Raw genomic sequence first — 13,266 nt, 5'->3', positions numbered from 1 at the left:
GATGGGGGTTGTGGAGATAGGTGGCTGTAGTTTCCTTTCAAACCTGCAGTAAAACTCATTCAGGTCATCTGCCAGTTGTTGATTTCCTTCAGCCTGGGAAGGAGGTTTGCCATAGCCGGTGATATTTTTAAGAGTTTTCCACATGTTTGCTGGTTCATTTGCTGAAAACTGATTCTTTAGCTTTTCAGAGTAGCTTCTTTTTGCTGCTCTGATCTCCCTTGTTAGTACATTTCTGGCCTGATTGTACAGCATTTTATCACCTTTTCTGTAGGCTTCCTCTTTGGAATGACGTAGCTGCTTAAGTTTAGGTGTGAACCAAGGTTTGTTGTTACTGTATATTCGCAAGTTCTTTGTAGGTACACATAGGTCTTCACAGAAGCTGACATACGATGTTACAGTATCTGTGAGTTCATCCAGGTCTGCAGAGGTATCTTCAAAAATGTTCCAATCGGTGCAGTCAAAGCAGGCCTGCAGCTTTAATTTTGACTCCTCCGTCCAGATCTTCACTGATTTAATTGTTGGTTTTGTGGTTTTAAGTCTTTGCCTGTAAGCAGGTACAAGGTGAATCATTCAATGATCAGAGTGTCCTACAGCTGCACGTGGTAAAGACTGATAAGCATCTTTTAGTGTTGTGTAGCAATGGTCTAACGTATTGTTGCCTCTAGTGGGACAATTGACGTGCTGAAAGTATTTTGGTAGCTCTTTCCTTAAGTTTGCTTTGTTTAGATCTCCCAAAATAATGGCCAGTGAATCAGGGTATTTGACTCCTGATTTGGTCAGTTAGAGTTCGTAATGCCTTGTTTACACAGGCTTGAGGTGGTACATAAACAGCAATTAGAAGAATTAGGTAATAAACCTAAAAATGCAGATTGAGGATCAGTAAAGTCCTAATTTACCAAATTTCCCAGCCCTCAATTTCTTTGAGCTACAGTATTTGCATCATGAAGTAGCCATATTAGCAGAAAATGCAATGGAAGCAGCATGTTTCATTTCAACACCTTTAAATACAAAAATGGGTAGAAAATATCAGAATCCACGTATAGCAATATTATACAAAATAGAACTAAGGCTTGTAGAGATATTAAGCAAACCATCAAGCTGTTGAAGTGCTGTCCTGGTGCGTGGAAGCCGTACGGGTCTGGATGGGGAGAAACAGGCTCAAGCTTAATCCCTCCAAGACGGAGTGGCTGTGGATGCCGGCACCCCGATTCAGTCAGCTGCAGCCGCGGCTGACTGTTGGAGGCGAGTTATTGGCCCCAAAGGATAGGGTGCGCAACTTAGGTGTCCTCCTGGATGAACGGCTGTCGTTTGAAGATCATTTGACGGCCTTCCACCAGGTTCGCCTGGTTTGGCAGTTGCGCCCCTTCCTTGATCGGGATGCCTTGTGCACGGTCACTCATGCGCTCGTTACCTCTCGCCTGGATTATTGTAATGCTCTCTACATGGGGCTCCCCTTGAAGTGCACTCGGAGGCTTCAGTTAGTCCAGAATGCAGCTGCGCGGGTGATAGAGGGAGCTCCGCGTAGCTCCCATATAACACCGCCTGCGCAGACTGCACTGGCTGCCTGTGGCCTTCGAGTGCGCTTTAAGGTGCTGGTTACGACCTTTAAAGCGCCCATGGCTTAGGGCCTGGGTACTTACGGGACCGCCTGCTGTTACCACATGCCTCCCACCGACCTGCACGCCTCACAGAGAGGGACTTCTCAGGGTGCCGTCCCACCAAGCAATGTCGGCTGGCGGCCCCAGGGAAGGTCCTTCTGTGGGGCTCACACTCTGGAACGAACTTCCCCCGGGTTTACGCCAAATACCTGACCTTCGGACATTCCGTCGCGAACTGAAGACGCATCTTTTTATTTGCGCGGGGCTGTCTTAAATTGAATTTTATCTTTTATCAATTTTTAAACGGGGTTTTTAGTATGAAAACTTTTTAATTTTAGGCTAATTTAAATAAGTTTTTTAAATGGTATTTTAATCTGTATATTGTATTGTTTTATCTTGCCTGTACACCGCCCTGAGTCCTTCGGGAGAAGGGCGGTATAAAAATCAAATAAATAAATAAATAAATAAATCAAATCACCATCAGGAAATGCTGCTTCAGCCTATTTTTTTCATTTGTCAGACTTAAAGCAAAGCATCATTATACAGGTAGTCCTCAACTTACGACCATAACTGAGCCCAACATTTCTGTGGCTAAGCGAGACAGTTGAATTTTGACCCATTTTATGACCTTTCTTGCCACATTTGTTTAGCGAATCATTGCAGTTGTTAAGTTAGTAACATGGCTGTTAAGTGAATCTGGCTTCCCCATTGACTTTGCTTATCAGAAAGGGATCACGTGACCCCCAGGACACTGCAACTGTCATAAACAGAAACCAGTTGCCAAGCCTCTAAATTTTGATCACATGACCATGGGGCTGCTGCAACAGTCATAAGTGTGAAAAATGGTTAGAAGTCACTCTTTTCAGTGCTGTTGTAACTTTGAATGGTCATTAAACAAACTATAGTAAGTTGAGGACTATCTGCATTTGGTATCATCTTTTTAGAATCCTTGATGCATATCTCCCTGTATCCAGATACTAGTAATGGATTTTTTTTTTCATATCTGTCAAGGAGTGAAAACAAACCAGTGTGGTGAAGTGGTTTAAGGCCAGTGGTGGGTTGCCCCTGGTTTGGTCTGGTTCTATAAAACCGGTAGTAAAACTGGCGGGAGACTCCACCCACCCACTACAATGTCATCACAGGTGATCCGCGCACGTGCACGCTTCTGTTGTGAACTGTTAGTAAAGGTAAGTAGAACCCACCTCTGTTTAAGGCATCAGGTTAAAAAAAATGGGAGGCCCTGAGTTTTAATCTGCCTTTGGCACGAAGCCAACTGGTACCTCTGAGCCACCTGCTCTATCTTAGCCCTAGAAAGGAGCCAATGCGAAATCTTTGCCAAGAAAAGGGAGTTTGTTCAGAAATTAAAAACTGACTTGAAGGCACACACAAAAAGGCAGTGTTTCCCCATTTCCATTGAAGTGTCCTAATTAGGGCACCATCGATGTCAGAATTTTTCACACCTCTTCAGTGAGTTAAGTTTATTTGCCGAATTACACTGTACTCTGAAAGAATGTTATCAGCTTTTCAAGTCTGGGTTTAACAGAAATAATAACAAAAGGAGGGCAAAGGAGAACAAATTCACTGCTGTTCCAGTTAATCAATTCTGAAATTATGCTTTGAAAACCACCCAAAAGCACCTGAAAGGAAGAATGAAAATATTCATATAAGTCTACACTACTTTCTGTGCTTCCCCTACTGAAAGCTGTCAAGATCCTTTTCCTGCAAATGAAAAGCAGATTCTTGCTCATGGCCATTATTGATCATCTTATGTTTACAGCCCTCAAAATACACAAAGAAAGTGAATGATTTACTCCCAAATGAGTTGCTGCACAGGCAAGATCCACATTACTTTCTCTGCTTTTTTCATGAGCCACAAGCAGAGAGAGAATTCAGCGGTGACATCTGAACTGAGCCCTTCTTTTTCTTTTAAGTTGAAGTGGAAACCTCTTTCCCCCCCCCACCTCTGCTGCATCTGAGACACAAGTGAATGAAAAGAAATATCCACTACTTTCCCATCTAGCTTAGCTTTCAGTTCTAGGATGTCAGGTACTGTTAGAGGCAAATTCAATTATTGATCCAAATATGTCTTCTTGAGTACAAGAGGAAGCACAGAAGGTTAATTATGTAGGACACTGTCCATCCTGCAGACATTCAAGTTAAAGTCTGAATGATGGAAATCAAGTCTATGGATGAGGAAACATGTGGTCAGACTTTATGTTCAAACAGCTGAAATTATTTCCCGAAGATAGCTTGTCTAAATTAGAAGTGGATCTGAAATAAAGCTGTGAATTATTACAGGATTTAATCCCTTAATAAATCTGAGAGAATTATTATTTATGTGGTTTACCAATAACTGATGTCCACTGTCATTTTTTTAAACCCTGATCTTTACATTTCTTGAAGTTTAATGTTATAGAGAATATCTTCTTAGCCTTATTCTTCTATGAATTGATAGAAACAACTGTCTGCCTTGGATAAATTAAACTGATTACTTATTTCTGTTGAATTAAAATAAACGGATAGGATAATCTTTACCCGCTTAAATCAAGATACTTTTTACAGATACCAGATTGTTATAGCTACTATTACAAATGTAACATATCGAACAAAAGGTGAAAAGCCTTGGAATGAACAGCAAGTCAAATCAACTTGCATGAACTTGGATAACTGATAAGGATTTGTTGTTGTTAGTTGCAAAGTCGTGTCCAATCCATTGCGACCCCATGGACCAAGTTCCTCCAGGCCTTCCTGCCCTCTACCATCCTCTGGAGTCCATTTAAGGTTACACACCTACTGCTTCAGTGACTCCATCCAGCCACCTCATTCTCTCACATCCCCTTCTTCTTTTGCCCTCAATCTTCCTCAGTCCTTCCTTCTCATCAGGTGGCCAAAGTTTCATCTTCAGGATCTGGCCTTCTAAAGAGCAGTCAGGGTTGATCTCCTCTAGGGCTGACCGGTTTGATCGCCTTGCAGTCCAAGGGAATTACAGGAGTCTTCTCCAGCACCATAGTTCAAAGGCCTCAATTCTTTGGCACTCAGCCTTTCTTATGGTCCAACTTTGACAGCCATACATTGCAACTGGGAAAACTATAGCCTTGACTATATTCACTTTTGTTGGCAGGGTGATGTCTCTGCTTTTTATTACGCTATCTATATTTGCCATAGCTTTCCTTACAGCTATCATTAACAGGTATAAAACAATTTGCATAGTAAGTAACTTACTATTTGCTTTATAAATATATTCATTTTATGAGTAGGATTAAGAGATTACTTTGAAACAAGAATTTTTTTAGGCAATCTCCAGTTATTCTCAAATTGTCTTTAAATTCACAAAAACCTGACTAAGAATTACATTCTTCTAACACACATGGACAGAGTTTCATTTAACCTAGGCTGAGATCCTCACGGAGTTAAAAAAAAAAAAAAGTTGATGGCCACAACTGTGTGATCAAAGGTTTGCTCTGTTTTTCCATGTGATGCGGGTTAAAAAGGGGCATATTTGCAATTGTGCTATCTTGACTTTCTGACCTCCACCTGCAGAGAGCCCCTGGTTTGAACATTTATAACGGTACTGGGTTGGGTTTCACTTCTTCAAACTTCAAATAAATTGTTCCAGAGTCATTCTACAGTGTATTTGGGCCAGAACTAGAGCAAAGTTACATTGAATTAAACCACAATCCATGCCATGGCTAAAGGTGAGAACTATATTTAGAAACAGACACTATATTTAGAAATGGACAGGTTTTCAAGACTCTGTTATTATACCCTACAACACTTTCCTAATAGTTTATTAATTTAAGCTCAGCAAAAAGTATTCTTTGGCCTACTTTTTTTCAATCCAGAAAATTCTTTCTCGAAACCCCCAAAGATTCATAAGGCACCTGGGCCAGACTCTTCTCTGGGTCTTTCCTCTCTGTGATGAAAGTGATAAAGTATTAAGAGATAAGAGTAACCTTGCTTTTGTTGGGAGTGGGGAGTTGAGCCCATGGACAGGAGAGCATACACTATTGGATTCCAAAGTGACTTCTTTGGAAACAACTAATTTGTTCATAAAATATTCCGTGCTAGGTGTGACCAGTTCCAAAGCATTAGGGTTACCATATATGGTCTGCAAACATCTGGATGAAAAACAAAAACACAGAGGAAAAACATAGTCTTAATTTCCATCTAGTGGCAATCTGGATTTTTACAAGCCATGTCTGTGAACCCTGAAGAACAGTAACTTACCTGAAAGCAACCAGGTGACACCTCACCTTCTCCTCTGCTTTCTCCTCAGGGTTCTTTTTACCATTACAGTTGTCCATTGTGTATGGAGACACAAAATATACCAGGCATATCCATTTATCACTTTTAGTTTCTATATATACTTAAAGGTAAAGGTTCCCCTCGCACATATGTGCTAGTCATTCCCGACTCTAGGGAGCCGTGCTCATTTCCCTTTCAAAGCCGAAGACCCAGCGCGGTCAGAAGACATCTCCGTGGTCATGTGGCCGGCATGACTCAATGCCAAAGGCACACGGAATGCTGTTACCTTCCCACCAAAGGTCCCTATTTTTCTACTTGCTTTTTTTTTACGTGCTGTCGAACTGCTAGATTGGCAGAAACTGGGACAAGTAACAGGAGCTCATCCCATTACGTGACACTAGGGATTTGAACCACTGAACTGCCAACCTTTCGATTGACAAGCATCTTACCCACTAAGCCACCGCGTCCCTCTATATACTTAAAGGTAAAGGTTCCCCTCGCACATACATGCTAGTTGTTTCCGACTCTAGGGGGCGGGGCTCAATTCCGTTTCAAAGCCGAAGAGCCAGCGCTGTCCGAAGATATCTCCATAGTCATGTGGCCAGCATGACTCAACGCCAAAGGCGCATGGAACGCTGTTACCTTCCCACTAAAGGTGGTCCCTATTTTTCTACTTGCATTTTTTACGTGCTTTCAAACTGCTAGGTTGGCAGAAGCTGGGACAAGTAACAGGAGCTCATCCCATTACGTGGCACTAGGGATTCGAACCACTGAACTGCCGACCTTTCGATCGACAAGCTAAGCATCTTACCCACTAAGCCACCGCGTCCCTCTATATATACTTAAGGTGACCTAAAAATATAGCGTCGTTTTGAGGTAGGAGTTGAAACAGTTTATATCCAGGATGCGAGGGGTCTGTAAATATTTTCACGGCCCTCTTCTTGATTCGTGCAATATACAGGTCCTCAATGGAAGGCAGATTGGTAGCAATTATTTTTTCTGCAGTTCTAATTATCCTCTGAAGTCTGTGTTTTTCTTGTTGGGTTGCAGAACCGAACCAGACAGTTATAGAGGTGCAAATGACAGACTCAATAATTCCTCTGTAGAACTGGATCAGTAGCTCCTTGGGCAGTTTGAGCTTACTGAGTTGGCGCAGAAAGAACATTCTTTGTTGTCCTTTTTTGATGATGTTTTTGATGTTAGCTGTCCATTTTAGATCTTGTGATATGATAGAACCTAGAAATTTGAAGGTTTCTACTGTTGATACTGTGTTGTCTAGTATTGTGAGACGTGGAAGTAAAGAGGAGTGAGTGGAAAAAAGGAGACATCACTTCTTTTATGCTTGGAAATAATATGCTGCATGTTTAGTCCAAGTTGATCTTCTCTTGCAGTTATTTTTGTTTAATAGTTTTTGCTCCTTTGTTTGAGGGATGAGGCCAGAGGCATCTTGTTAGATTCGGGCAATAACGAGGCAGGAGACCAGATGAGTGACAACAGCTCTTTAGTTTATAGTGAACCCAGCCAGCGAACAACAGAAAAACCCCTCTTTATATACAGTTCAGTCGGAGGCAGCGGCCAATCAGCAACGTGCTATTTCCCGCTCTAATTTCCCTCCAAAACTCTTAAAGATACATTACACTCCTTCCCTCCCAGAAAACATCTTACCCCTATTTGCATCAAATTAACATCTTATTTTTCTACGTAGTCACGCAAGTAGACTGGGCGTCTCCTAACTCTTTCGGACCTGCGCAATTCATTCTCTGGGAGTGAGTCGAGCTGGCCGGAGGGACTATTTGTTCCTCTCAGCTCCTCCTCTAGGCCATCCGGCCCTGGATTATTTGCAGAATCATCCCTGCTTTTTTCAGGAGGGACCGGTTGGTGTCGCTGGACCTCATCGAACTCAGATAAGTCCCATGTTTGCCCCGGGTTTGAGTCAGCTGTGGATTCAAACATTGGATAGTCAGGGCCTGTTTCTGGACTTTTGGTTGTTCTTTTTCTTAATTGGTCTATGTGGCGCTTCCAAACCCGGCCATCCTCTATCTCTACCCGATACGATTTGGGTCCGGTTGTTTCAAGGATTGTCCCCTTTACCCAATTTGGGCCTTCTCCGTAATTGTGTGCCCATACTGGACTTCCCACTGTCATTTCTCTTGTTTTACCGTTTGTCCCTTTGTACCCGTCTGGGGTGTAGTTTGGGTTTAACCGGTCTAATGGGCACCTAAGCTTCCTGCCCCTCAGGAGCTCTGGTGGGGTGCGGCCAGTTGCTACACAGGGGTTCTGTGTTGTACTGCTAGGAAGGTGTCAATTTTAATTGCCAATCGCCTGGCCTGATTCTGGACAATGCTTCCTTTGCACTCCGACGAAACGCTCTGCAAGGCCGCTCGTCGCAGGGTGGAAAGGCGCCGAGAGGACATGCCGGATGCCCTCTTCTGCCAAGTACCCTCAAACAGTGTCGCTGTGAATTGAGGGCCGTTGTCGGAAACTAGGTGTCGGGTAACCCGTGGGTTACAAATAGGCGCCGCAGGACTGAGATTACGGCCTCGCTGTCATGGATCTCATAAGAATGATTTCCAGCCATTTGGAATAGGCATCGACTACCACTAGGAATGTTTGCCCATGGAAGGGCCGGCAAAATCGATGTGGATCCTAGACCATGGGCCCTGGGGTCTCTCCACTCCCGAGTTGGGGCCGTTGGTGGTAGTGGTCTGGACTCCTGGCAGGCTTGGCATTTTCCTACCCTGTCACTAATCTCCGTGTCCATCAAAGGCCACCACACATAGCTCCTTGCTAAACCCTTCATTCTCACGATCCCAGGGTGGCCTCGTGCAGGAGTTCCAAAACTTTTTCCGCAATTTCTCCGGGATCACCACTCTATCCCCCAGAGCAGACACCCTCCTTGAGCCGACAACCCCCGCTTTACATATTCCTTAAACGCCGCCCGCAGCGGGCCATCCTCTTGCACCCAACCAATTACAGTTCTTATTGTAATGTCCTTGTAAAGCCGAGCCACCTCTTTGGAAGTGACTGGACCCGAGTCCAAAGAGTCAATTAGCAGGACGGGTGTGCCCGGAGTGGGGTCTTCGATAGTCTCTGGTAGTGGGCATCTGCTCAAAGCGTCTGCATGCCCTAACTCTTTTCCTGGCCGATGCAACAATTTGTAAGAATACGCAGCCAGAAAGATAGTCCATCGGGTCAGTCTAGGCGAAAGTGCCACGGGCGTTGGGCGGTCGCCTGCCAACAGGCCTAGTAGGGCTCTATGGTCTGTGACGATTTCAAAATCACGGCCAAATACATATTCATGGAACTTCTTTACCCCGGAAACTATGGCCAAGGCTTCTCTATCTAGCTGACTATAGTTTCTTTCAGCCGATGACATTGTTCGGGAGTAAAATGCTATAGGGGCTTCTGTGCCATTTGGCAACCGGTGGCTGAGCACAGCCCCCACCCCGTAGGGAGATGCATCACAAACTAACACCAATGGCAGCGTGCCATTGTATTGAATCAGTAGGCTATCGCTAGACAGAAGGTTTTTTACTGCTTCGAATGCCCTAGCTTCCGCCTTTCCCCAAGACCACACAGCTGTCTTCGTTAGTAATTTGTGTAGCGGTTCGCTATGGTCGCCTTATTTTTAAAAATACCGTAAAAGTTGACCAGACCTAAGAACGCCTGTAACTCCGTTTTGTTTTGGGGAGCTGGGGCCTTCCTGATTGCCCTAACCTTGCTCTCAGTGGGTGGATTCCTTCCTTGTCTATCCGATAGCCCAGGAATTCCACGGATCCTACCCGATCTGGCATTTATTCAGTTTGACTTTGAGACCGGCGGACGGAAAATGCCCAAAACTTTTCTCAGCCGTACCCTAAGTCTTCTAGATTGTCAGCGGATACCAGTACGTCATCAAAGTACGGTACCACCCTGGGAGTCCTGCAATAGCCGCTCCATTAGGTTCTGAAATAACCCTGGAGCCACACTAACCCCAAACTGTAACCGGGTGCATTTAAAAGCACCCTGTGCGTTACGATTGTTTGTGCTTGGCGTGTTGCTATCTACGGGTAACTGCTGATAGGCTTGGGCCAAATCTAGCTTGGCGAAGACCTGGCCTTGCCCCAAAGAGTGCAGTAAGTGTTGTACTACTGGGACGGGTAGGCACTCTTCTGCAACGCTTTATTAAGCGTTGCCTTGTAGTCAGCACAAATCCGGACCGACCCGTCCGGTTTGATTGGGGTGACTATGGGTGTCTCCACTTTGCATGGTCAACTGGCACTAGTATTCCCTGGCTTACTAGTTTGTCCAGCTCCCGGTCAATTTTGGGCTTTAGGCGAACGGAACCCTCCTAGCCTTTAACCGGATAGGGGCAACCTGTGGGTCAAGGTTAAAGGAGATCGGGTCCCTCGTACTTGCCCAAACAGTCTTTGAAGCGTCCCCAACTCGCGTGATTCGCCCGGTCTTCTTTCTCTGGCCTCCCGTGTGGAAGACTTCTTCCTCTTCCTCGCCTTCCTCCTCGGCCTGGACTTCCTCATTGTGGACCGGGTTGTTTCGCCCAGTCCCCGCGCGATCGGCATTTGCAGGGTTTCTGCTGCTTGGGTGGACATCTCATGAGCCCTGGCCTCGTCCAAGGCGACTGCCAGTGTTAGATTCGGGCAATAACGAGGCAGGAGACCAGATGAGTGACAACAGCTCTTTAGTTTATAGTGAACCCAGCCAGCGAACAACAGAAAACCCCCTCTTTATATACAGTTCAGTCGGAGGCAGCGGCCAATCAGCAACGTGCTATTTCCCGCTCTAATTTCCCTCCAAAACTCTTAAAGATACATTACACATCTGCTCTCCAATTCTAGGACAATTGTCAATAGAATTTGATAGTTCAGTCTGGCTGGACTTTGCAATTAACATAACAGACTTGGAAGGGAGCTTGGAGGTCTTCTAATCCAACCCCCTGCTCAAGCAGGAGAATTTATACCACTCCAGACAAATGGCTGTCCAATCTCTTTTTGAAAGCCTCCAGTGATGGAGCATCCACAACTTCTGAAGGCAAGCCAGTCCACTGGTTAATTGTTCTTACTGTTAGGAAATTTCTCCTTAGTTCTAGGTTGCTTCTGGACAGCAGCCGCCATCGCAATCGGATGTCTCTGACCTCGGATGAGTTGCTCGAGGAAACACTCAAACGAGCCATGTATGACCCCATTTTTCTTTGGCTGGGTCGAATGGCGCTGGCGGTGTGTAGCTGGACATCGCTGCTATCCGCCTTATTTTGCTGGGTTCGCGTATTCCTGGTTAGCTCAGTTCTTTCCTGGTCGATGCTGCAGCTTGTACGAATAAGCTGCCAAGAAAATAGTCCATCGGGTCAAGCGTGGCGAAAGTGCCACAGGCGTTGGGCGATCGCCAGCCAGTATCCCTAGTAGCGGTCTGTGGTCAGTCACGATTTCAAAATCCGCCCAAAAACATATTCGTGGAATTTTTCACCCTGACACAATGGCTAGTGCTTCTTTATCTAATTGGCTGTAGTTCCTCTCTGGGGAGGACATCGTTCTAGAGTAAAAAGCTATAGGGGCTTCTGTGCCGTTTGGAAGTCTATGGCTGAGTACAGCCCCCACCCCGTAAGGAGGCATCGCAAACCAGCACTAGGGGCAATGAGTTATGATATTGGATGGGCGCTCGACAGGCCTGCGCTATGTGCCCTTCCTTCGCACCGCCGACAAGTCGCATCCTTAAACTTGCAGTCTTGTCGCTTGTGTTGTCCCCGCAACTCGCGATTCGCCCGGTCTTCTTTCTCTGGCCTCCCGGTGTGGAAGACTTCTTCCTCTTCCTCGCCTTCCTCCTCGGCCTGGACTTCCTCATTGTGGACCGGGTTGTTTCGCCCAGTCCCCGCGCGATCGGCATTTGCAGGGTTTCTGCTGCTTGGGTGGACATCTCATGAGCCCTGGCCTCGCCCAAGGCGACTGCCAGTGTTAGGTTGCTTCTGGACAGCAGCCGCCGCAATCGGATGTCTCTGACCCCGCAAATGAGTTGGTCGAGTAATGCGCCTTCCAAGTCTCGATATTCGCAATGGTTGGCGGCTTTTCTCAGCGCTGCCATGTACACGCGAATCGATTCGCCTCTCGTTGCATCCGCTGCCGCAATTCGAACCTTTGAACAAATTTTGAGGGCGTCGGTGCGTAGTGAGCCAAGGGCGGTCTGCAGGGTTTGCCACGGTACCGACTGTACCGGCGTTGGCTCAGCGACTCTGCGGTGTCGAAAACTTCCGAACCGCAGTGGCTTAGGAAGTACGCCTCTTCCTGTTGTCGGAGACCCCTGAGTTCGTTTGCTTCGAGGAAACACTCGAAACGAGCCATGTATGACCCCCATTTTTCTTTGGCTGGGTCGAATGGCGCTGGCGGTGTGTAGCTGGACATCGCTGCTATCCGCCCTTATTTTGCTGGGTTCGCGTATTCCTGGTTAGCTCAGTTCTTTCCTGGCGCTCTTTTGCCTCGAGATCCCACCTTCGTCGCCAGTGTTAGATTCGGGCAATAACGAGGCAGGAGACCAGATGAGTGACAACAGCTCTTTAGTTTATAGTGAACCCAGCCAGCGAACAACAGAAAACCCCCTCTTTATATACAGTTCAGTCGGAGGCAGCGGCCAATCAGCAACGTGCTATTTCCCGCTCTAATTTCCCTCCAAAACTCTTAAAGATACATTACACATCTGCTCTCCAATTCTAGGACAATTGTCAATAGAATTTGATAGTTCAGTCTGGCTGGACTTTGCAATTAACATAACAGACTTGGAAGGGAGCTTGGAGGTCTTCTAATCCAACCCCCTGCTCAAGCAGGAGAACTTATACCATTCCAGACAAATGGGTCTCCAATCTCTTTTTGAAAGCGTCCAGTGATGGAGCATCCACAACTTCTGAAGGCAAGCCAGTCCACTGGTTAATTGTTCTTACTGTTAGGAAATTTCTCCTTAGTTCTAGGTTGCTTCTCTTGATTAATTTCCAACCATTGCTTCTTGTCTTGCCTTCTGGTGTTTTGGAGAATAGGTTGACTCCCTCTTTTTTGTGGCAGCCCCTTCAAATATTTGAATACTGCTATCATATCAGCCCTAGTCCTACTTCTCACTAGACTAAGAAACTCTTGAGTCTACTTTTAAAAGATGTGCTAGCTGTGGGTTATGGAAAGTGAAGCCTTGCACATCTGAAATACACTAAACTGGAAAGATTTAAAAACTTGTTCTTGAAATGAGAACATGTGGGAATAACTAACTATGGCAACCAATTTAGAACCTTACTTACAATGTAGAAACTTACTTTTTTCACCATTGAATTTCATTTTGTTAGATAGCACCCAATGTTCAAGTCTGTCAAGATCCTTCTGTATCTTAAGCGTATCTTCTGGAGTGTTGACTATTATTTATTTTTATTATTTATTTATTTGATTTTTTTGACTAT

Source organism: Ahaetulla prasina, chromosome 2 (assembly GCF_028640845.1).
Source record: "Ahaetulla prasina isolate Xishuangbanna chromosome 2, ASM2864084v1, whole genome shotgun sequence".
Taxonomy (NCBI): Eukaryota; Metazoa; Chordata; class Lepidosauria; order Squamata; family Colubridae; genus Ahaetulla; species Ahaetulla prasina.
The sequence above is the reverse complement of the archived record's forward strand: the minus strand, read 5'-3'. Positions refer to the sequence as shown.